Source organism: Hypanus sabinus, chromosome 15 (assembly GCF_030144855.1).
Source record: "Hypanus sabinus isolate sHypSab1 chromosome 15, sHypSab1.hap1, whole genome shotgun sequence".
NCBI classification, from domain to species: Eukaryota; Metazoa; Chordata; class Chondrichthyes; order Myliobatiformes; family Dasyatidae; genus Hypanus; species Hypanus sabinus.
Genome location: NC_082720.1, coordinates 82673681 through 82696894, shown reverse-complemented (window position 1 = coordinate 82696894; position 23214 = coordinate 82673681). Strand labels below are relative to the sequence as shown.

Here is a 23214-nt window from a genome sequence, read left to right as displayed (position 1 = left end):
CGTCAGCCAGGAAAAGCAGGCTCTCCCAGTGCCCATCCATTTTAATTCTATTTTTCATTCCCATTCCGACATATCTGTTCATGGCCTCCTCTACTGCCGCGAAGAGACTACACTCAGGTTACCTTATATTCCATCTGGGCAGCCTCCAACCTGATGGCATGAACATTGATTTCTCCAACTTCCGGAAAGTGCTCCCTCCCCTTCTCCTTCACCATTCGCCATTCCCATTTCCCTCTCTTACCTTCTCGCCCTACCTGCCCATCACCTCCCTCTGGTTCTTCTCCCCCTTTCCTTTCTCCCATAGTCTTCTGTCCTCTCCTATCGGAATCCCCCTTCTCCAGCCCTTTATCTCTTTCACCAATCAACTTCCCAACGTTTTACATCAGCCCTCCGCCTCTTTACGCCAGCCCTCCACCTCTCCTGGTTTCACCTATCACCTACAATTTTGTACCTCTTCCTCTCCTCCCTCCACTTTCTTGCTCCGACTTCTAATCTCTTTTATCCAGTCCTGATGCAGGGTCTCAGCCCAAAGGGTTGACTGTTTACTCTTTTCCACAGATGCTGCCTGGCCTACTGAGTTCCTCCAGCATTTTGTGTGTGTTATCATAGCTATGCAAACTCTAGGCAATTTAGAGAAACCCCCCCCCCACACACACACACACAGACACACACAAGGTTTCCATTAGAATTAGCTTACAAGTGAAAAAATGCTCCACTTTTGCTGCCAGTCTCAAGAAAGGCACTTCCATCTACTATTACAAAAGGAATTCATATAGTTTTCCTTCTCCTATTCCTCATCAACTTAGGGTACTGATGCACCATCAATAACTCTCGGAGACGTGAGATGAGATATAGGCTTTTATTGGCTGGAAGAAAGAACAAGCAGCAAGTGACCAGCACACTACATCCTGGAGACGGAGGCAGGGGCTGTGCCTCCAATCGCCTTTATACCGGGGTCTGTGGGAGGAGCCACAGGAGCAGTCAGCGGGGTGGGGGGGGGGGGGGCGTGTCCAGACAGGTATATATAGTTCACCACAGGTACAACCATTCAAAAGATCGACTGCTGGAGTTGTTGCTGGAGCTGCCTTGATCTGTCCCTACAGTTGGTGCAGAACTTTTATCTGAAACACCTGTTTTGTGTCCTGCAGTTCCTTCTGCCTCCCTTTTGTCTGATGAAACCTGTCTATCTCTGGAAGAGCTTCTTTCTCGGAATCTCCTGAAGGGCGACCTTATTCTCTTTCTACTCTTTGATTCATGTTCTTTTTCACTTCTAGCATTCATGGCCTCGCTCATGCCTGTAATCTGCTGAATTTTCTTTTGCAAGTAGACACCACCTATGCCATAGGTATGTGCCACAGTGCTCCTGTGCCTGACCTCACTAGCAAGAGAAGAAGAGCAAGTAGATACTTCTGGTGGACTTGAATATTGTGACCACAATGGAATACCACCTAGTAGAAAAAGGGATGAAATATGTTAAAAAAAACCTTATTCAACTACATAAATACCTAAACTTCTGAGGCCATTTTTGTTTTTTGTAGCACAAGCTGTCATAATACCAGGGTGCCCCAGTCAGAAGTGTTTTGTCTAGTATAGGTAATGATTAAGTAGTATATAAACATAACAATGTTTTTGAGTATCATTTGCCACCCATTTTGAATCACAGAACTGAATCCTACAGTTCATGAACAGCTAATAGAAATTACAGATAATATAATTCAAATTCCAATGAAAATTTCATTATTTTCTGCATCACTGAATTGCCGTCTTCTTCTTCTGAACATGGTGCTGGGATACGTTTCCACAACTATAAATCACAAATTAATACCTAGGGCATGTAATCATTACTCAAAATGAACTTTGACATTGACCTCTAATTGGCCAGTGAGGTTTACTTCATTAAAATGCAGTAAGCGGTGTAATTTTTTTTATAAAGTTTATCTTTTATAGCTTGAAATCATGCAATGTGTTCTCAATATTTACACAGAAAGGAAATAGAATACCGCTCATTATACTATAGATTATTGTCAAATAAATGCCAGGAAGTTATAAAATATCCTAATGGTCACCTGAAGCACAGTTTTGTTTTGCCAATAACTCTGCTGAAATAAAGCTAAAACTTGATCATTATTAAGAGTCAATCTGCCCAAAAAAGTGAACTAAACTAACCCTCATTGTTTTCTTTACCCTGTCCACTTATCGCCTCCCAGTTTCTTACTTCATCTACCCTCCCCTCCTCCCCCCACACTTGGTTTCACCTATCACCTGCCAGATGCACTCCTTCCCCTATCCCCACCCTCTTATTCTGGCCTTTGCCCCCTTCCTTTCCAGTCCTGATGAAGGGCCTTGGCCCAAACTGTTTCTCTCCCTCCATAAATGCTGCCTGACTTGCAGCAATCCTCTAGCACTTAGGTGTGGTGGTCAAGATTTCCAGCACCTGCAAAATCTCTTGTGACCAGGAATAAATTATTGAGCTTACTCAATTTTCATCAGAAACTATAATTGTGTTAGGCTTCACTTTTAGAACACATGAATAAATAAATTGGGTTTAGTTCAGAATAGATCATAGAAAAATTATAGTACAGGAACAAACATTTTGTCCATTACATCTATGCCAACTCCTAGAACAGCAATCTGGTCAGCTCCAATCCCCTATTCTTGCCTTACAGCCAAAATCTTTCTCTTAAGTCTCTTTTCAATTTCTATTTGAAAGTCCTGGTTGATTCTCTTTCCACTACCTGTTGAGTCAGTGAGTTCCAGATCATAAAGACTTCTTGAATTTAAAAAAAAAGGTATTTTTCACTTGCCCCTGGTCTAAATTTTAAATCTGTATTCTCCAATTTTTCAGCCATTGACTAATGAAAGCAGATTTATTCAGGTTTATTCCACATAAAATTCTCTGAAATGTTTTTCTGGTCCAGGTTCAGTGCAAGTATGCTGGGACCCTGGTGGATAATTCCAAGCCATACATCCAGTTTAGCAGATTCGAGCTTTATAAAATTATGCCATGTCATTAAGATATTTAAATTGATAAGCCTCCACAAGGACACCATTACAAAGATTCCCCTCAACACCTGCTTCAATAAGAATGGTCCTCATTTCACCATTTGAATCCTGATAGCTGAAATCACTCAAAACTAGAATGATTTGTTTCTGCATCCTCTCAGTGTTTCAGATACCTTCCAAAATTTGACACCTACATCTGGACAAATGCTCTAGCACCTGGGGTTTTTATAGGAATTAAATAAACACAACTTTCCTGCTTTTGTGTTCACAAAATGCTGGAGGAACTCAGCAGGCTCAGCAGCATCTATGGAAAAATAGTCCTCCCAAAGGGTCTCAGCCCGAAACGTCCACTGTACTCTTTTCCACAGATGTTGCCTGGCCTGCTGAGTTCCTCCAGCATTTTGTGTGTGTTGCTTGGATTTCCGGCATCTGCAGATTTTTTCTTGTTTGTGATTTGTTCTCATGCTTCTATGTATGATGGTCAACTTATAAATATTTGAACCAGACCCTAAATCTTACACAAGCATTTCATTGAAGTGTGACAAGCAGTAGGCAGACAACTTGCTGTCTTATAGAGGCTTATCAACACAAATATTTTGCCCTTACATGGGCCAGTAAAAGAGAGCCTATGCTAATGTTCTTCCAAACTCTGAAGGTAAGCAATATGCCCCAAAAGCCAACTGTAACATGGAGATCATGGTGTGGAATCCCTGTATCTGAAATACTGCAAACTAAAGGCAAAGACAACGGAGAGCTTTACCTACTGTCAAGGTGTCATTTATGAAAGGCTCATTCAGAGACTTTACAAAATTAGAAACTTGAAGTCATGAAAAACAAGAAGTGAAAAAATATAATTTTTTGGGAAGCAACGATCTCTGTTTTTTCCTAGATTATTGCTACAGTATCGCTACTCTATTAAAACTGCAAGAGGTTTTGCTAACGTACAAGCAATTCTCCTTTACACTTACAGGATGTAAACATTTCATGAGAATGGAACTCAATAACAAGAAATATCCATTAGAACAAAAATAGATAAAACAATTACCGAATGATGGAGTTGGTACTTTTTTGCGTGAGTTGCTTGAAGGTACTGCTGGCAATTGCAGGGTCTGGCTCATTCGCTGCTGTACTTGGTGCTTTCCCTGCTGACCAGATGACCTTGTAATTACTGGGGACATGTCTGAGCTTTTATATGACCGCCGTTCACCAAAGTTCTTCCTTGCTGTTACAAATCAAAAGCAATTAATAGCAGCACCTGACTCAAAAAGTCACTCAGTGTTGATTAATCAAGATCATTCATTTTATGTAGGTGTGTTATATAATAATCTGAGAAATTTCAAGAAAGCATAGCTTTATTTGGGCTGCACTGAAACACAGTGTAGGTTAGAAATTCCATTTTGTTTTTATAACATTCACAATCCAATATAAGCTAGTATATTTTTAGTTCCAAACAGAAAATGGTTAGTTCTTGCTAGTTTAAGAATTGAACCAATTTTATTTATGAATGTTTGGATTGCATTAGCATTATTTGATAATTCCATTCAATTCAGAATTATAGAATTCTTTAACATATCTCAATTTTACATGAAATATTCACTTACATTTGCTCTAGGCAAAACACCAGTTGTAAAGAAAAATAAAATTATTATTAATTCTCATAAAGCTTCCAGTATAATACCAGCATTGTGCTCCATTAATTGTTATCTCCACACAAAATCCACTTGATTTCATTTCATTACTAAACATTTCACTACAGACACAACCACCTGATGGCAGTATGCTGTTGCGGCAAATGGGCAGAAATTTCAATAGCACTTTCACACAACATTAATGTATTATTACTCTTGCTTCCATCACTCATGAAAGGTCGGTCCACTTTGCAGTTTAACCTTTAACCTCCTCATCCATGATTCTGAAAGTGTAACTTCAACATGGAAAATCAATGTTCATTTAAATATATTTTCATTTCCTGCACATTTTAACAATACGCCTGCTTGAACTGAGAGGTTAAATAGAAAACGGACTCCTTTCCCCCGTGGTTTCCAAATACAATAAGCTACTATGTGGCAGCTGAATAAGAAATATCAAGATATTCATGCCTCTCAAATTTTCTTCAACTGAGTCTAAACTTGCAGGCTTCCATGATTAATACTGTACCTCATCTTGTGAAGAGGAAAACGCATGTGACGGTATAATCTTATTCCTCTGTTATACATTCAGGCTGTGTTGTCATAAAAGAAAATTAAAATTATGCCCTCTGTTATAACCTATGATTATTTTGTATGCAGTTCCTTTTGGTTTAAAGACTAAAAATAAACTATAATTGATCATTTACTCACAGAGGTGAGAATGACCAACTTATTTTATTAATGGCAAGTTAAAGGTAAATATTGGCCAGGTGTACAGGATACGGTGCTGTCCTCTTAGTTCAGTAAATCTAGTTGATTGAGAGGTGAACAATGCAGATCAAAAAAGCTTGATGTATGATCCCCTGCCATTGATGATGTGGAGAACACGCTATAATTGAATTAGAATGGACAGTAAGCCAGATTTCACCATAACAACCATCTAACTGTGATTGCATTTGATATTTGAGATAAGGGAATGTAGACAGTTGGCATGATTCTCCTGAGACTGCTAAACGTCATTGTATTAGCTAAGGATAAATTGTTACCTAATTGCGCAAATACTGATATTACTCTTGGACTATCAAATTCTCTTTGAAAAGTGGATCAAGAAATTGAGGAAAGGTAAGAAAAAAACAGCTGTTGTACATAAATGGATAACTTGCTTGTTGATGATTCTAATGTAATAAATCCCAAACCCAAATAAATGGTGGAAGTTAATTGTTCTGTATTTACTTCTGAAAAAAAGTCTTCCGTATCTGAATAAAACTGAGTATCGTGAATGGCAAAAACTATTCCTGCTTCAAATTATTTTCAAATAATAAATTGCTATATGTTTCTTCATTAACAATTCAAAACAATAATCATCACTGGAGTTCACTCACATGTGCTATAGGCAGGCTCACATTGCAATGACATCATTTGAATGTTTTCTTCATTTTTCTCCACATATAGGTTTGAGAGATACTGCTTAACCTTTCGAGCCATTTGTGCATCCTCATAAAGCTTCTTGGCATTGAGCAGGGAGCTTCGACGTACTCGCTTCTTATGACCCCCGGCTTGGACTGAATCTAGCACGTTGGAATTTGTGCTGCCTTGACTTAATGACCTGTCCAAAGGTAAGAAGCAGAAATCAAAATGCAGCTGGGTTTTCTCAGCGATGTATAGAAACTAGCGCATGCAGTGAATAAGTGGAGGATGTTAGTTCATGGCACCTGCCGCCACTTCATCAGCATCACATGCCCACAATAACAACAGAGAAAGATTTGTGAATAACAGACCTTACAACGGCACAGGAATAATTGAAATGAGTTAATAGATATCAGGATACCGAGAAAAATTTTAAGCAATATAGTTCCTCTTGACCATACTAAACAAAATCTACATTGGTAACATACTGTATGTGAATTAATAGGAGATTTGCTTTTATTTACTGAACTACAGGCATATGACTGCAAACCACCTGGTGGTCAGCTTAATACTTTTAAGGATGATTAAGAAGTTATTGAACACTCCTTTCCTCAACCATCACAAATAAAAACAGATAAAGGTCCTCCCCAGTTTATGAACACCTGACTTACCCATACATTTGGGAGTTTGGGAGTCATTGGCTGTATTTAAGGCACATTAAAGCTTCTTCATAGGAAAAGGAGAAGGTGGGTGAATGTGGTTAAATGGCAGAATAAATATGATGGCCAATTGGCCTAATTCTGCTCATATAATCTAAAACATTTTAAACAATTTTGTTTCATCTAAACCCCTTTTACTAAGGCAATCCAGGTCAATGCTGGAAAAGTTAAATATCAGCAATTCAGCTCTATGTTCAATACAATCATACCGTCAGTTCTAATTAATGAGCTCAGAAACCTGATCCTCTCGACTTCCCTCTGCAACTGGAACCTTGAATTCCTCACCAGATGACCACAGTCTGTGAGGATCAGAAATAACATCTCCTTCTCACTGGCCATCAACATAGGGGCACCTCAAGGATGAGTGCATAGCCCCCTGCTCCACTCTCACTACACCCACAATTGTGTGCCTAGGCACAGCTCAAACGCTATCTATAGAATGATACAACTATGGCCGGCAGAATTTTAGATGGTGATGAGGAGGCATATAGGTGTGAGATAGGTCAGCGGACTGAGTGGTGTCATAGCAACAACAACGCACTCAGCATCAATAAGACCAAGGAATTGATTGTAGACTTTAGGAAGGGGAAGTCGAGGGAACACACACCAGTCCTCAGTGAAGATCAGTATTGGAAAGGGTGAGCAGTTTCCAGTTCCTGGGTGTCAACATTTCTGTAGATCTATCCTGGGCCCAACATATTGAAGCAATTACAAAGAAGGCATGACAGTGGCTATATTTCATTAGCAGTTTGAGGAGAATTAATATGTCACCAAACCTACTCGCAAATTTCCACAGATGTACTGTGAAGAACATTCTATCTGGTTGCATCACCATCACCATACTGCATAGTATGCAGGGGCCACTACACAGGATCATAAAAAAGCGGCAGGAAGTTGTAAGCTCAGCCAGTTCCATCATGGGCACTAGCCTCCCCATCATAGAGGACATCTTCAAAAGGTGATGTCTCAAAAATGTGGCATTCATCATTAAGGGCCCACATCACTCAGAACATGGCCTCTTGGACCATAAGACATACGAGAAGAATTAGATCATTTGGCCCATTGAATCTGCTCCACCATTCAATCATGGCTGATTCTTTTTCCCCCTCCTCAGCCCTACTCCCCGACCTTCTCATAACCTTTGATGCCACGTCCAATCAAGAACCTATCAAGCTCTGCCTTAAATTCACCCAATGACCTGGCCTCCACATCTGTCTGTGGTAATAAATTCCACAAATTCACCACCCTCTTCTAATTGCTACCATCAAGGAGGAGGTACAGGATCCTGAGGACACATACTCAGCATTTCAGTAACAGCTTCATTCCCTCCTCTATCGAATTTCTGAATGGACAGTGAACCAAGAAACATTACCTCAGTATTTTTCCCTCTCCTTTTGCACTATTTGTTTTCTTTTTTATATGTATTGTTATTGTAATTTATAGTTTTTATTATGTCTTGCAATGTATTATGTATTATCATTTTACTCCAACCCTACTGCTGTTACACTTTTTTTGCAAATTCCTTACCTAACTGTTCCTTTAATTCCCACCCATTACTGTATTGGGAGGCCTAAAGAATATCCCCTGTGATATCCTCTCTCTCTTGTTCCTAAATTCTATCCATATGGTCTCATGGGATACTCCCTCCAATACATCCTCCATAACTACAGCTGCTCTATTCTCCCTAGTCTGTAGAGAGAACTGTCCTCTTCTATCATGTCTGAAACTGCATTACCATGGAAAAAAAAGCTATTATTTTTGCCCTTTCCTCAATCACATTTCCATGATTGTTAACATCATGATTTCAAGTGCTGATTCATGCTCCTAGTTCATCTGTCCTATCCAGTAAATCCAGTAAAGTAAATTCAGTTGAGGCCTACCAGACTTCTCATGCTACCAAACCTGTTTCTGTCTACTCTTCCTACTAGATTTCTTGTATTATCCTCTACATTAGGGGTTCCCATCCTGTGGTCCACGGACTCCTTACTTAATGGTGTTGGTCCAAAGGAGTTGGGAACCTCCACTCCACATCTATACATGCCATTTATTAAAGATGTCTTAGGTCAGTACATGTTCCAGCACTCATCAAATATATCAACACTACCATATCAAATAGGTATAAAATTATTCACCACTAATACAGTTGCAAAACACAAAATTTACTGAAAAATGCTCTTTTCTTGCAAATAAATGCACAAGCTCAGACACAGTTTTAAAAAAAACATATAAAATGGATCTAAAGTTATCCATCATGAATACAATTGCAAAATACAAAATTTACTGCAAAATGCTCTTCACTTGTAAAATAAATGCATAAACCCAGGCATGGTCTAAAAAATGCTTAGAGTTTATATATGTTTTTTAAAAATTGCATGCATTGTTTTGTTGTAAAAGGCATTTAGTTGAAGTAGTTTAGAAGTTATTCTGCAATATCACAATATTGTAAGGGGACAGGTGGGATGGGTATTAGGTTAAGTGAGACATGCTGTTTTACAGGGCAGGCAGTCGTGAGGAGGATGCAGAGCTGTTATGTGCCAAAACTTATGCACAGACTACTTACCCCAAACTCCTCCATCTTTTCTTCCTGTAAGTGAGAGCCATGAACATTGAAGCATGTGTTCAGAGAGAAAGGCAGAAAAGATAAACCAGTTCAGAAGAGAAAGAGGATGAGGGGAAGCATGCAGTACAAGGGAACAGAGAGTGCTATAAAACTGGCACTACTATTCATATTATCAAATCAAAATATTTAATCTAATCAGAACATACTATTGATATCAAAAATAAATAGCTGGACGATCTCTGCAGGTCATGCAGCATCTGTGGGGACATCATGCAGCATCTGTGGGGACAAAGAGATAGTCGATATTTCACATCAGTTTTCTGCATCATTACCAACAATGCAGAGGGAGGGAAGCCAGTCTATAGAAGTGACAGGATTGGAAAGGGTAGGTTCAGGTTATTGAGTGAGGGGAGCATTCAGGTAAAGGAACCAGGTGAAGAAGAGATAGGAAAGGTAACCCAAAGAGAAGAAATCCAGAAAGATAAGAATGTGGAAGACTTGTAGGTGGAGCCAGGTTGGAGGTGGGTGTAATGTGTCTATGTAATGAGAGGGGATGGAGAAAGAGATGGGAAAGAAGAATAATGGCAGGCAGACCCTAGGTGGGAATCAGAAAGGAATACAATGAGACTGTGTTTGCTGTCAACTTCTGGCTTCTGTCTCAACCATTTCTTTTGCTCTCTCCCAACCTGGCTACATTTCCCTTAAAAAAATACTTTTTCCTACTTCTTATATTTCCACTTATCACCTACAGTACTCGGCCTGTGTCTCATCTCTCCCACCTCCCCATGGCTCCGCCTGCTCATCTTCTCATATGCTCCACCTTACAGCCTCTGTTTCACCCCTCCCTCTCACTTCTGCATATTGGTTGTGTTCCCCTTTACCCCAACCCCCTCCCAACCGAAACAGCAACAAACCCGTTTTACCTCCACAGATGCTGTTTGACCTGCTAAGTTCTTCGAGCAGTTTATTCCAAAATTCCAGCATCTGCAGACTCTTGGCTCGACATACTGCTGATACGTTGCATAGAAACTGGTGAATAGTTATAATCCTGCAACTATTCCAGACTGAAAGCTGGATTTTAACTGAGTGAAAGAAGAAGTTCAAAATGCACACTATAAAGATTTTAAAACAAATCACATTCTCTTGTGGCCTTGTAGGTATTAAAGTGAGAAGTAATGCAAGAATTAAGCAGGATTACAGACCATTCCAGATTCTGCAAAACCTATTTCCTAGATCTGTGGTTGAATTTATTTTGGATTAGTTTCAAGTCCCCTTGACTAAACCTGTTCCCTAAAAGAGCATTCCATTCAATTAACCCAATAATCTAAATATAATGAAAGAAAAAACGTTTTGTATATGGAGTCTTTCAATGAACCATGAGAGCAGTGTCATGGAATCAACAGCAGAATGATCCATTTTTATTACATCATGATTTGGGGCAATGGTACTTTGACCACGAAGTTGCATCCCCGCTGTGTTTGAGATATGCAGGTCAGGGTAGTAGGATATGGAGAGCAAGCTGTTGCCTATGTAGCAGGCTACCCCTCTCCATGCAGCTGATGTATCCAAAGGAATGGCAGAGACCACCAAAGTTTGGGACCATCATCAACACAAGAGTTACCAGTCAGTGTTAAGCTTAACTCAGGCCTGGGGACTTCAGCTCCAGATTCTTCCTTAGGGTTTACTCCCGAAACCTTCCTCAATAGTGGATATAGCTGAAAGGCAGAGGAGTTTGAGATCAGAGTTTTTCTTCTCCTAGATGAGCTGTCCAGCCCCATCTGACTGGTTTTAAGATGCCAGTAGCCTGCCTTTGCTTCTTCTCTTGTCAGTAGAAATGGTTCCGAATGGCTTAGTAGCTAAACCACACAAGAAAACCAGGAGCTAGACTTGGTTGTCAGAGGCTATTTGAGATGCACACTATAGAGGGCATTTAATAGGTAATGTGAGCTTATCCCCACTACCACTGCCAGCTATGACAACCTTATGGAACCTGGCATCTTTTAGTTTCGTGATCAAATACTAACAAATAAAAGGGGTAGTGCCTCTTTGTGCAAAATAAAACTAGAATACAGGGCACAAGCTTTCAAATTCCCTCCATACCTTATGGTCTTTTGAATGAATTTCCATTTCTCATTCGAGGGTAATTCATTTATAAAGAAGTAAAATCTAGTGCCAATAAAAAAAATGAGGAACTGCCTCATTAAAGATTCCACATTCCCTTTGTTTTTTCCTAAATTAATACTCTCTACCAATTACTGCCAAGTTGAGAACAGCAGCAATGTCATGTTGTGCATTCACAGTAAAAAATTCATAGATGTCATCAATGTATATGCATTTGCAGTTAGCGCAGTGTTTCTTTGATTTGGACTACGTATATCCAGATGGAAAGAAGTGGAGTAATTTATTAAGAACCAGTGGAGATTTGCGGCAAATATGACTATATGAAATACATCTAACGGAAATGTTTGTTTGATGATGAACTTCAATAAAAAATAAATTACAAAAAAAAAAAGAACCATGTAAAAATATTCTTCGGCCAGTTTATCTTCAATTTATTTTGTAGCTATTTGGATGCTGGAGGGCTGTGAATCGTGGAGTGCCGTAGGGATTGGTGCTGGGTCCCTTGTTGTTTGTCATCTATATCAATGATCTGAATGATAATGTGGTAAACTGGATCAGCAAATTTGCAAATGACACCAAGAATGGGCATGTAGTGGACAGCGATGAAGGCTATCATGGCTTGCCAAGAGATCTGGATCAGCTGGAAAATTGGGCTGAAAAATGGCAGATGAAATTTAAGTCCTGACGAAGGTTCTTGGTCTAAAACATCGACTGTACTTCTTGCTGTAGATGCTGCCTGGCCTGCTGCACCAGCATCTTGTGTGTGTTAGATGAAATGTAATGCAGACCAGAGCGAAGAGTTGCAGTTCGGAAGGTGGCCTTACACAGTGAACAGTAGGGCTTAGGGATCCAGGAATGCAGGTCCATAATGTATTGAAAGTGGCACCAAAGGTAGATAGGGTCATAAAGAAAGCTTTTGGCACATTGGCCTTCATAAATCAAAGTACTGAGTACAGGAAATGGGATGTTATGTTGATATAACATAGCATTGCTGAGGCTTAATTTGGAGTACTGTGATGTTTTGGTCACCTACCTACAGGAAGGATATAAATAAGGTTGATAGAGTACAGAGAAAGTTTACAAGGATGTTGCGGGACTATAGGACCTGAGTTATAAGGAAAGATTGAATAGGTTAGGACTTTATTCCTTTGAATATGGAAGATTGAGAGGAGATTTGAGGAGGTATACAAAATTAGATGTATAGATCGGTTAAATGTAATCAGTCTCTTTCCATTGATGTTGGGTGGGACTACTACCAGAGGTCATGGACTAAGGGTGAAAGGTCAAAAGTTTAAGGGAAACATGAGGGGAAACTTCTTCACTTAGAGAGTCGTAGGGTCGTAAGAGTGTGGAACGAACTGCAAGCACAAATGGTGCATGCAAGCTCAATTTCAATGTTTAAGCCAAGTTTGGATAAGTACATGAATGGCAGGGGTAATGGAGGGATATGTCCCAGTGCAGGTTGATGGGTGTAGGTAGTTTAAGTGGTTTGGGCATGGACTAGATGGGCCAAAAGGTATGATTCTGTGTTATAGTTTTCTATGACTCTATTTGCTATAGTTTCAGGACAATGAAAGGGAATGGAGAAAACAAAAGAGAAAAAGAAATGTTTCATGGATATCCATATGCTGAACTGGTGCACAAGTACTGGCCATTGGTTATACTTATCTATACAGCTATGTTAACCACGGAACTGAGAAAACAGGTGGCTGACTGAAACTGAATGTGTAGTGAGCAAACTAAAAGCAAAGCACACGCTAGTTTAAAACAGAGGCTGTGGGGGAATTTCCAATGACTCTTGATAGATTATGGTTGATTATGATCAGGGAGATTGAGTTTAGAATCACAAGGTAGCTCTATAATACTGTGATTTCACATGTATTCACACTTAGAATATTGTGTTCAGTTCTGGTCACCTAATTATAAAAACGACGTGGAAGCTTCAGAGATGGCGTAGAGGAGATTTACCAGGATGCTGCTTGGATTGTAGAGAATGTCTTATGAGGATAGGTTGTGCAAACTAAGGCATTGCTCTTTGGAGCAAAGGAGAATGAGAGGTTCCTTGATAAAGGTGTATAAAATGATAAGAGACACAGATCAAGTGGACAGCCAGAGACTTTTTCCCAGGATGGAAATGGATAATATGAGGGGACATAATTATTAATGATTGGAAGAAAGTATGGGGGAGGATGTCAGAGACAAGTTGTTTATGTTACATAAAGGGCAGTAGGAGCATTGAACACACTGCTGGGGTAGTGGTAGAAGCCCTTAAGACAGGCAAATGCATGAAAAAAATGGAAGGCTATGTGGGAGGAAAATGTTAGATTGATCTTGGAGTAGGTTAAACAGCTGGGACAACATCATGGCCGAAGGACTGTATTGTGCTGTACTATTCTGTTCTATGTTCTATGTTAAAAGCAAGTTTAAATGTTGAGGTGATAGCTTTTCTTTCCACGGAGAGGAATGAAAACATAAAACAACAGATAACCAGAAAGTCAATTGGCAACACATACTGTGATTAGCATTAAGCTGTATGCTGTAACTCTCTCAAAGAAACTGAAAGCATTTTCTCAATAAATTATACAACCATTTATGAGATTTTTAAGTATAGAAGGCCTATTAAACAAGAAATAGTTTGCAGAATAGAATATATTTTCAACAAACTTCCCCAAAACTAAAACATTCAAGATTTGCCACTTGCCCTGACCACATTTTAAAAATGGAATCCTCAGTTGGTTTCTTGACAATTACTAACCTATTCCTGAACATTACAGCAGGATCCATGTTAACTGAAGTCATGCAGACAACATGGTGAATCTCCTTGGCGATCATCCGCAGCTTCTCAAAATTTGCCAAACCTTCCACTTTGGAGTCATTTCCTTCAGAGAAAAAGAAAGGTAATTTTGCCACTGAATGACAATTCCAATTTATAACAAAATATACAAGAATGGTATAATATAAAATGTTATACAATATACAAAATATATATACAAAACAACATAATAAAATATACAAAAATAGGCCTTTCACCCTTTGATCTTGTTCAGTAGCTACAAATACATTTAATACAAATGCTTTTGAGAATCTGCTTTGCCATCACTGATGAAGGTAGCAGCTCAAAGACCACCTGCCACAATCATCCTAACTACTCCTCCTCATAGCTTGACTCCTGCAATGACGCCATTGTCTTTTCTTCCAATTTGTCTCTTTCTGCTGCAGCTGTTCTCAAAGTAAGGCCCTCTGCTCAAGGATGTCCAAAGTCTCCCCTTTGCTCTGCAAATTTGGCCTCACCCTGGCTGATATAGCACTCACGTGCATTTCCTCTATTTCCCGTACACACGCTCCTACTTCCCCTCTCCACAGACAGGACAAAGTTAAGACTTCACTTGCTCCTCACATATTAAACTCCACATCCAGTATGCTATCCTTCACTAGCTACAATGGAATCCTGCCACAGTCACATCTTACTCCTTTTCTACAGCACCACTCTCTCTATAAAGTCCTGCTCTACTTACCCCTTTCCAACTACACCTCCCTGTCCTTCAGCACTGTAGAAGGTGCAACGTTTGCCCCTTTACCTTCTCACTCACCACTATCCAGAGACCTAAATAGCCCTTCAAGCTGAGGCAGAGATTTATGGGCACCTCCGCCAACCTGGTGTATCATAGATGATGCTCACAATGTGGTCTACTCCTCATTGGCAAGGCCAAACTTAGGCTAGGCAACTGCTTTGAAAAGCATCTGTGCTCTGTCTGCAACAGCCATCTTGATCTTCCAGCTGCACGTCACCATTAGTACCAGCCTCTGTCCTACCCTTCAGCTGCATTTCTTTATACTGGACACCTTTCCTTATACCCATCATCTCGCTTGACACAAAACTACTGCACAGGACCAAAAGAAGCCGCAGAAGGTTGTAAATCGAGTCAGCTCCATTTCAGCACTAGTCTATAAAGGACTCAGGACATCTTCAGGGAGCAGTGTCTCAGAAAGGCAGCGTCCTTTATTAAGGACTTCCAGCACCCAGGACATGCCCTTTTCTCACTGTTACCATTGGGTAGGAGATACAGAAGCCTGAAGGCACACACTCAGTGATTCAGGAACAGCTTCTTCCCCTCTGCCATCCGATTCCTAAATGGACATTGAAGATTTGGACACTACCTCAATTTTTAATATACAGTATTTCTGTTTTGGCACATATTTTAAATCTATTCAATACACATAATTGATTTACTTGTTTATTTATTATTATGTTTATTTTAATTATTATTATTATTATTTTCTCTCTCTGCTAGATTACGTATTGCATTGAACTGCTGCTGCTAAGTTAACAAATCTCACGTCACATGTCGGTGATAATAAACCTGATTCTGATTTCCACAGATTCCACTTCAACTGCTGTGTTCTCCAGCAGTTTACTTTTTGCTCAATAATCTAATGCAGCTCCATTTAGACAAGGCACACAGAAATGTTCAGCTTTGTACACAATATTGTTAGAACTACCACACTTTCAGCACACACAGTTGATTCTTGATGAAGTTTGGTGGTGTTGTGGATCGTGTAGAAGATTATCACGAATTGCAACAGGACATTGATAGAGTGCAGAGTAGGGATGAGAAGTAGCAGATGGGGTTTAACCTAGAAAATTGTGAAGTGATTCAGTCTGGAAGGGCAAATTTGAAGGGAAAATATAGGATTAATAGTAGGAGTCCTAGTAGTGTGTAGGAACAAGGGATTTTGGAGTCCACATACATAGATCCGTCAAAGTTATTTGGCAATTTTGTTATGTTGCACGATGTGTTATCTTTCATTGTTCAGGGGATTGAGGTTAAATGCAGTTAAGTAATGGTGCAGTACTATAAAACACTAATTAGAACACATGTGGGATATTATGTCGATTCTAGTTACCTCATTGTAGGAAGGATGTGAGAGCTTTACAGAGGATGAAGAGGAGATTTACCAGGATGCTGGCTGCATTGGAGAGTACGTCTTTTGAGTATAGGTTCATTGAGCAGGGACTGTTCTCGTTGGAGAAAAGGAGGATGAGAGGCAACTTAATAGAAGTGTTTAAGATGATAGCAGGCAACGACGGAAGTGGACAATACAAGGGAGAATAACTTAAAGGTGATTGGAGTAAAGAATAGGAAAATAACAGAGGTAAATTTTATATATACAAAGAGCTGTGGGTACGAGGAACACAATGGTAGTGGTGGTGGGACAATTAAGAGACATTTAAATAGTTACATGAATGATAGAAAAATGAAGGGCTATATGGGAGAGAAGGATTAGATGGATCATAGAATAGGGAAAAAGTTTGCACGACATCAAAGGCAAGGCCAAAGGACCTTTTCTGTAATGTTCTATGTTCTTGATCCTGTATAGATCTATAAATTGTGTTGGAGCACAAATTTAACACACACATTATAAAATACCAGTGAACTAAGTGAAACTAGCATTTGTATAATTTCAGCCTTGGGGGACTATGATATTACCTGCCATCTATTCGAAGGTGTGATACAATGAGACACTATATATGGAGGTGACACTGTATTACACCAAGCAAATTGATAACTGAAGGTCAGAGTTCTGGGATGATCATGACGATGAGGTGTTCTGGTGAAAAGCATTTTTATTTTGTAGTGTTGCTCATTTCTCCTCAGTAAACAAGTTTAAAAAATGGGGCAGACTCAATGGACCAAAAAGCATGCTTCCGCTCTTAAATCTTATGGTCTAAAATGCCCCAGGGATTTTGTGTTAATGAAAGACATAAAAAGAATGTTTGTTATGGAATTTTGGAAAGCAGCCTGTTTCAATTGGAAAACTGTCAATACCTGTAAAATGCAAGCCTAGAACACAATGAACTTTATGAGAACAATTGATGAAATAATCCAGATCAACAACAGGTCCCAATTACTCTGGTTAATCCCAATCCTAAAAAAGTCAAGTGCTATTGATCACGAAGTATTTTATTTAGTTGAATATATATATTACTGAGATCATAATATTTTAATGTGTTTAGGATTTTTAGAACAATCGGAATGTTGACACACTGAACAATTGCAATTCTAACAACTAGAGACAATTAACTAAATTATATTATGCCAAGTATATCACATAAAAACAGAAAAAAATAGGCTTCCTGGATTTGATTGATTTCATGTCACATGTGAAAATCTTGCTTTGCTGAACAAACATTGCGCAGAAGTAATACAACAAATTTGTAGCTATTAGGTTAACCATCTCCCTATTAGGTACATTTATTCAGCTGTCAAATAAAAACAAATCTATTAAGTTTCATCTATCTGACAACTGCACATTGTGCTTCAAAAATGCGATACACCCATAGCCTCAAAAAAAATTGTTTCTCTTTGTATTTAAATTCTAGTGTCATGGGAGTCAGCTCACCAAGTTGTGAAGGTCACTCATATTTTCCAGCATTTGATAATATTGTGACTGGCAGCCTAACCCTCACCTCTCTGAATAAACAAACCCACACAGTTAGAAAATTAGTACGTGCCCAGTGGTTTAAGCAGCATCCTGAGTATAATGGAAACTCCACATTGTCACACCAAGGCTAAAGATGCCACTGCAAGAGTTAAACACTTAACAAGCAGTTGATCACATGCTGTGAATTATCTACATGAGCAGTTCTGACTGGAATAAAGGAATACCTTCGTGCAGAAAAGTGAGATCTTTTTTGACTACGGGGAACAGTGGAATGATGGGTGGCTGCAAACTCTGACTGCTGAGAATATTTCTGTATTTTGCCATGTTTCTGGAGAGATCAAAGAGATCTTGAAGGTCTCGTAGCAGCTTTTCATACTTGCTTGGAAGCTTTTCCCAAGTGCCTCTAAGACGTGCAACTGGTGCAAGATTTAACCCACTGAAAAATAAAAAGTTGAATATTTTTGGAATACTTACATATTCTGATTTTCAAACATAGTAACACCCAATAAACACATTATCATTCAGATTTTTTAATCTAAGATGCATTAATTACAAAGTATGACATTATTTACAGTGCAAACACAAGCCTTTTGGTCAAACAGGTACATTCCGTTGTTTATGCTCTAAGTGAGTAGTTTCCCATTAATCTTTATCTAACTTAATCAATATCTTTCCATTACTTTCTCCTTTCCACTTACTTAGCTGCCATTGAATGCATTTATACTATTTGCAAACACTGAGGGCATTGAGTTACATGTTCGAATGAATCTCTAAGTAACAAATATCTCTAGAAATTTCTACTGAGTTATTAAGAACTTACAGATTTAGTGCCACTGTTTCAGTACAATTTTCAGATCTATCCTCTCAAACCCCTGCACCATCTTAATACTTGCTTCAGAATGCCCATTGGTTTTGCTCTTTTTTAAAGAGAATGGTCCTCAAAGCTGTTCAGCCTTTCCAAATTCATATTCTCTCTCAGTTCTTTCATTTTGGTATATATTGACCCTTTTGCTTTAACCTTTCCAGGCTATACAGACCCAGACAATGAACCATACTCAAAGCATTGCCAAATAAACCTTCACATAGCATCTGTGCTTTTCTATCATATGTGAAACCACCTTAGGTAATTGATTCCCTTCTCACTCTTTATAATGGCTTTATAAACCTGCAGCACTATCTTTTAGTAATTAGTGCAGTTGTTTCATTGATCCCCCAGTTCTTTTACCCCTATTTTGGCAGGTATTTTCCAAGGAGTATGCACTCTCATGCCCACTATCAAAACAGATATCATTCTTCCATGAAGAAAAATGTTTGCCAATATACAAACATACTGAAAGTTTATTATTATCATCCTTTCACAGTCCTTCCCTGCAGTGCTATGGAGGATGGTTCCACAAGTTTGGAAACTATATTCTCAATACTGAGCCCAAAGAGAAAATGATGAACATGAGAAGCCTCGGCCTTGATCTTCCTGGAAAAATAACTCACACATTTTTTTCAGTCTGAATACATATGAAGAGTAACACAAGCTTAGTAATTATTATAACTTTTACTTCTAAAAATTCATTTATTATCTGATAATAGTTGTACCATGGAGAGCATGCTGACATGCTGCATCACTGTCTGGTATGGAGGGGCTACTGTACAGGACTGAAAGAAGCTGCAGAGGGTTGTAAATCCAGTCAGCTCCATCTTGGTACTAGCCTATAAAGGACCCAGGACATCTTCAGGGAGCGGTGTCTCAGAAAGGCAGCATCCATTATTAAGGACCTCCAGCACCCAGGGCATGCCCTTTTCTCACTGTTACCATCAGGTAGTCGATACAGAGGCCTGAAGACACACACTCAGCGATTCAGGAACAACTTCTTCCCCTCTGCCATTTGATTCCTAAATGGACTTTGAAGATTTGGACACCACCTCACTTTTTTTAATATACAGTATTTCTGTTTTTGCACATTTTTAATAGTCTGTTCAATACACACAATTGATTTACTTGTTTATTTATTATGTTTTATTTTATTTATTATTTTTTTCTTTCTCTGCTAGATTATTTATTGCATTGAACTGCTGCTGCTAAGTTAACAAATTTCATGTCACATGTCGGTGATAATAAACCTGATTCTGATTCTGAATTGACCACTGTTATCAATGCCTGCTGTTACTGTTATGATACAAAGCAGATGATACAAATCGTTGTTTCCAATGTAGTCAGCACTTTGTTTTTGTTTCAATTACTCAGTAAATTAGACAAACCTATAGAAACAGATAGAGTATTAGTGTTCAGGTCAATGACATTTACAAAGTCAGCCAGGTCAGAATGCTAATAGATATAAAAAGGACAGACCAGGAAAAGAGACAAATTAAATGGTTGGCAAATCAGTTGAGCCTTGATCTCAACCACTATATCATTATTTTCTCCAATCTTTTCAAAGCTATCATGGCCAGTGGCCTTTCTTGCACCTGTTCCTAAATTCGAAGCCATCCTGCCATATGTTAAGCCTTGTCCAATGATCACTGATCCCAGAATCCTAGAAACATACAAGAGAGAAGCAGGCCATTTTGGCTTAATGTTTGGCCTTTTTGTTTTACCAGCCATGACACCTACCTATGCTAATCCCATTTGCCATATTAGGCCTTAATTTCACAGTCCTTAATGCCTTTAAGTATTTGTCTAAATGCCTTTTAAACTTTGTAATTTTCTCTCCCTCCACCATCTCCTCAAGCTGATTCCAGATAGCCACTTCACTGGGTGAAAGAAGTTTTCCTTCGGATTATCCTTTCAATTTCTCCCAACCCCTCTCACCTTAATTCTGTGTCCTCTTGTTCTAGACTCTCCTACCCTGGGACAAAATTATTTTGACTCTGGTCTATCTTCGTAACCATCTGTAAGATCAGCCTTCAGCCTGTTACATTCCAGTGAGAATAAATACAGCCAATCCAATCTCTTCTCATAAATACAGCCTTCCAAGCTAGTCAACGTGTTTTGCGCTCTTTATTGCTACTACACCATTTCAGCAGTGTGGCATCCTGAACAGTATAGAGTATTCCAAGTGTGGTCAAACCAAGTTTTGTAAACTTTGTTGGGTCCTTAACCTTCTTCAGCCCCTGTATAGTATTGCTTTACTTTAAAATTTGGTGTTTTAAAAGCTCTCTTTGTTTCTCCACTTTTATGTATTTATTTATTGAGATGGAGTACAGAATAGGCTCTTCCCACCCTTCAAACTGCACCACTCAGCAACCCTTGATTTAACCCTAGCCTAACCACACAAAAATATACAATGTCTTATTAACGTACTAACCTGTAGTTCTTTGTACCGTGGGAGGAAACTGAAACACCGAGAGAAAACCCACACATTCCACAGGGAGGACATAAAAGATCCAAACTCCAAAAGCATTGAACTCTGAACTGCAACACCTGGGCAAGTAATAGCATTGTGCGACCATCACCCTTCGATTCATTGACGGGCGCTGTATTTCACTGAAAGGCCATTGTTGCTAGATGGAGGAAGGCAAATGCTTAACAGTTTTTTAAATTCCCATCCTATGTTGAGCACTGCTCCTTCTACCCCATGACCCAATGACAAAGACGTACAGGTTAGTTATAGATTGGTTAAGACTTATAGGCTGGACTTGGTTTGAAAGTTTTCAAATGCATTCCCCACACTCCTCTGTAGTAAGTAAAATTCTTGTTGAGCACCAGATCAAGCTAAATCCTTTGCTTTAGTAAAGTTTTGTTAAGTAACTAGGGAAGGGATATACTTGACAAAGAGTCTTGGTCTGAAACATCAAATGTTTATTAATTTCCATACATGCTGTCTGACTAGCTGAGTTCCTCCAGCATTTTGTGTATATTGCAAAGGATATACAGTACTTCCTCTCATTACCCCACAGTCAACCATTGTGGAGAAATCAAAATTGATTTGATACTTTTACTAGCATTTTGGCATAGAAAATATGATTAAAACTGTACTCATAAATGTCACTTCAAAGTAAAGGCAGAGATCAACTTATAAAAGGATTTGGCATGGCGTCAAACTCTCTGGCAAACTTGTACAGATCTACAGTGAAAAGCATTCTGACAGATTGCAACAGAGCCCAGTATAGAATCTTCAAAACACAGGATCCAAGTGGCTACAGAGTGGTGGACTCAGTCAGTTCCATCATGGGTACAGCTCTCTTCACCATCACAGTCATCAGCAAGAGGTGGCGTCTCAGGAAGGAGGCATCTACCAGTAGGGACCTCCAACATTTGGGCCATGCCCTCTTCTCAATGACACTAACAGAAGGAGGCACAGGAGTCTGAAGACCTAGGCCCCAAACTTCAACAACAGCTTCTTCCCCACCGCCATTAGTTTCCTGAACTGACCTGAAAAACCTTAACACTACCTCAGACTATATCCATTCTCTAAATCTTGCACTAGTGTCCTTTATTCTGCACATATGTAACTATGTCTAATTTATGTTGATGCACCATCAATAACTCTCGGAGACGTGAGGCAAAAGGCTTTTATTAGCTGGAAGAGAGCATTATCAGCAGCAAGAGACCATCACACAACATCCTGGAGACTGAGGGAGGAGCAGTGCCTCCAATCGCCTTTATACAGGGGCCTGTGGGAGGAGCCACAGGAGCAGTCAGCAGAGGGGTGTGTCCAGACAGGTATATGTAGTTTGCCACATATGTTAACTTAAGTTTATGTTTACTTATTTTGTCCTCATCTTGTAATGTTCTGTGCTGCTGCTGCAAAAAGCTAATTTTCATGGCATGTGTTTGAATGCCTTTAGCAATGACAAACTTGAACTCGGGGACTCTGTCAGCTACAGTGAGAGCAATTTCTTTTTGTCCTTATTTCAGGCATATTCACTGTAATCAAATAGTATTGGCTGCTAAAAGAGAAAATATTTAATTTAGCTTTGCTGAACAATTTAATAACTGAAATAGTGAAAACAATTGCAATGCCTACAGCTTAATGTAGGTCTTTAATTTTGAAGTTAATTTGATTGTTCCTTCCCAATAAAGCCACAATAGCAATTTAGTGGTTTAATTAAACTTTTGACTTTTGACTAAAGGAAAGGACGAAGCCTCATGTTACCAATAAGGATCCAACACAAGTTAATTGGCCAACATCATTTCCACTGCTGGTGGGCATGTATACATAAATTGAGATTAATCTCAATTTGGCATAAAATAGCACCAAATTGAAGAAGATCAGATGGATATGTGGGGAATCAATTACTCATCAAGGTTCTTTAACAAGGTTAGAGTAAGACTCATTGTTGAGGTATGCTGTTGTCAAGTGGAGCTACTGTTTGTTCATGAATAGCACAATCAAGA

General features: G+C 39.1%; 1 pseudogene; it reads right to left on the bottom strand.

Annotated features, from left to right (window-relative positions):
- Window positions 1-872: 872 nt before the first annotated feature.
- The window catches only part of LOC132405273 (rap guanine nucleotide exchange factor 6-like), a 64611-nt pseudogene continuing 42269 nt past the window's right edge, over window positions 873-23214 (bottom strand).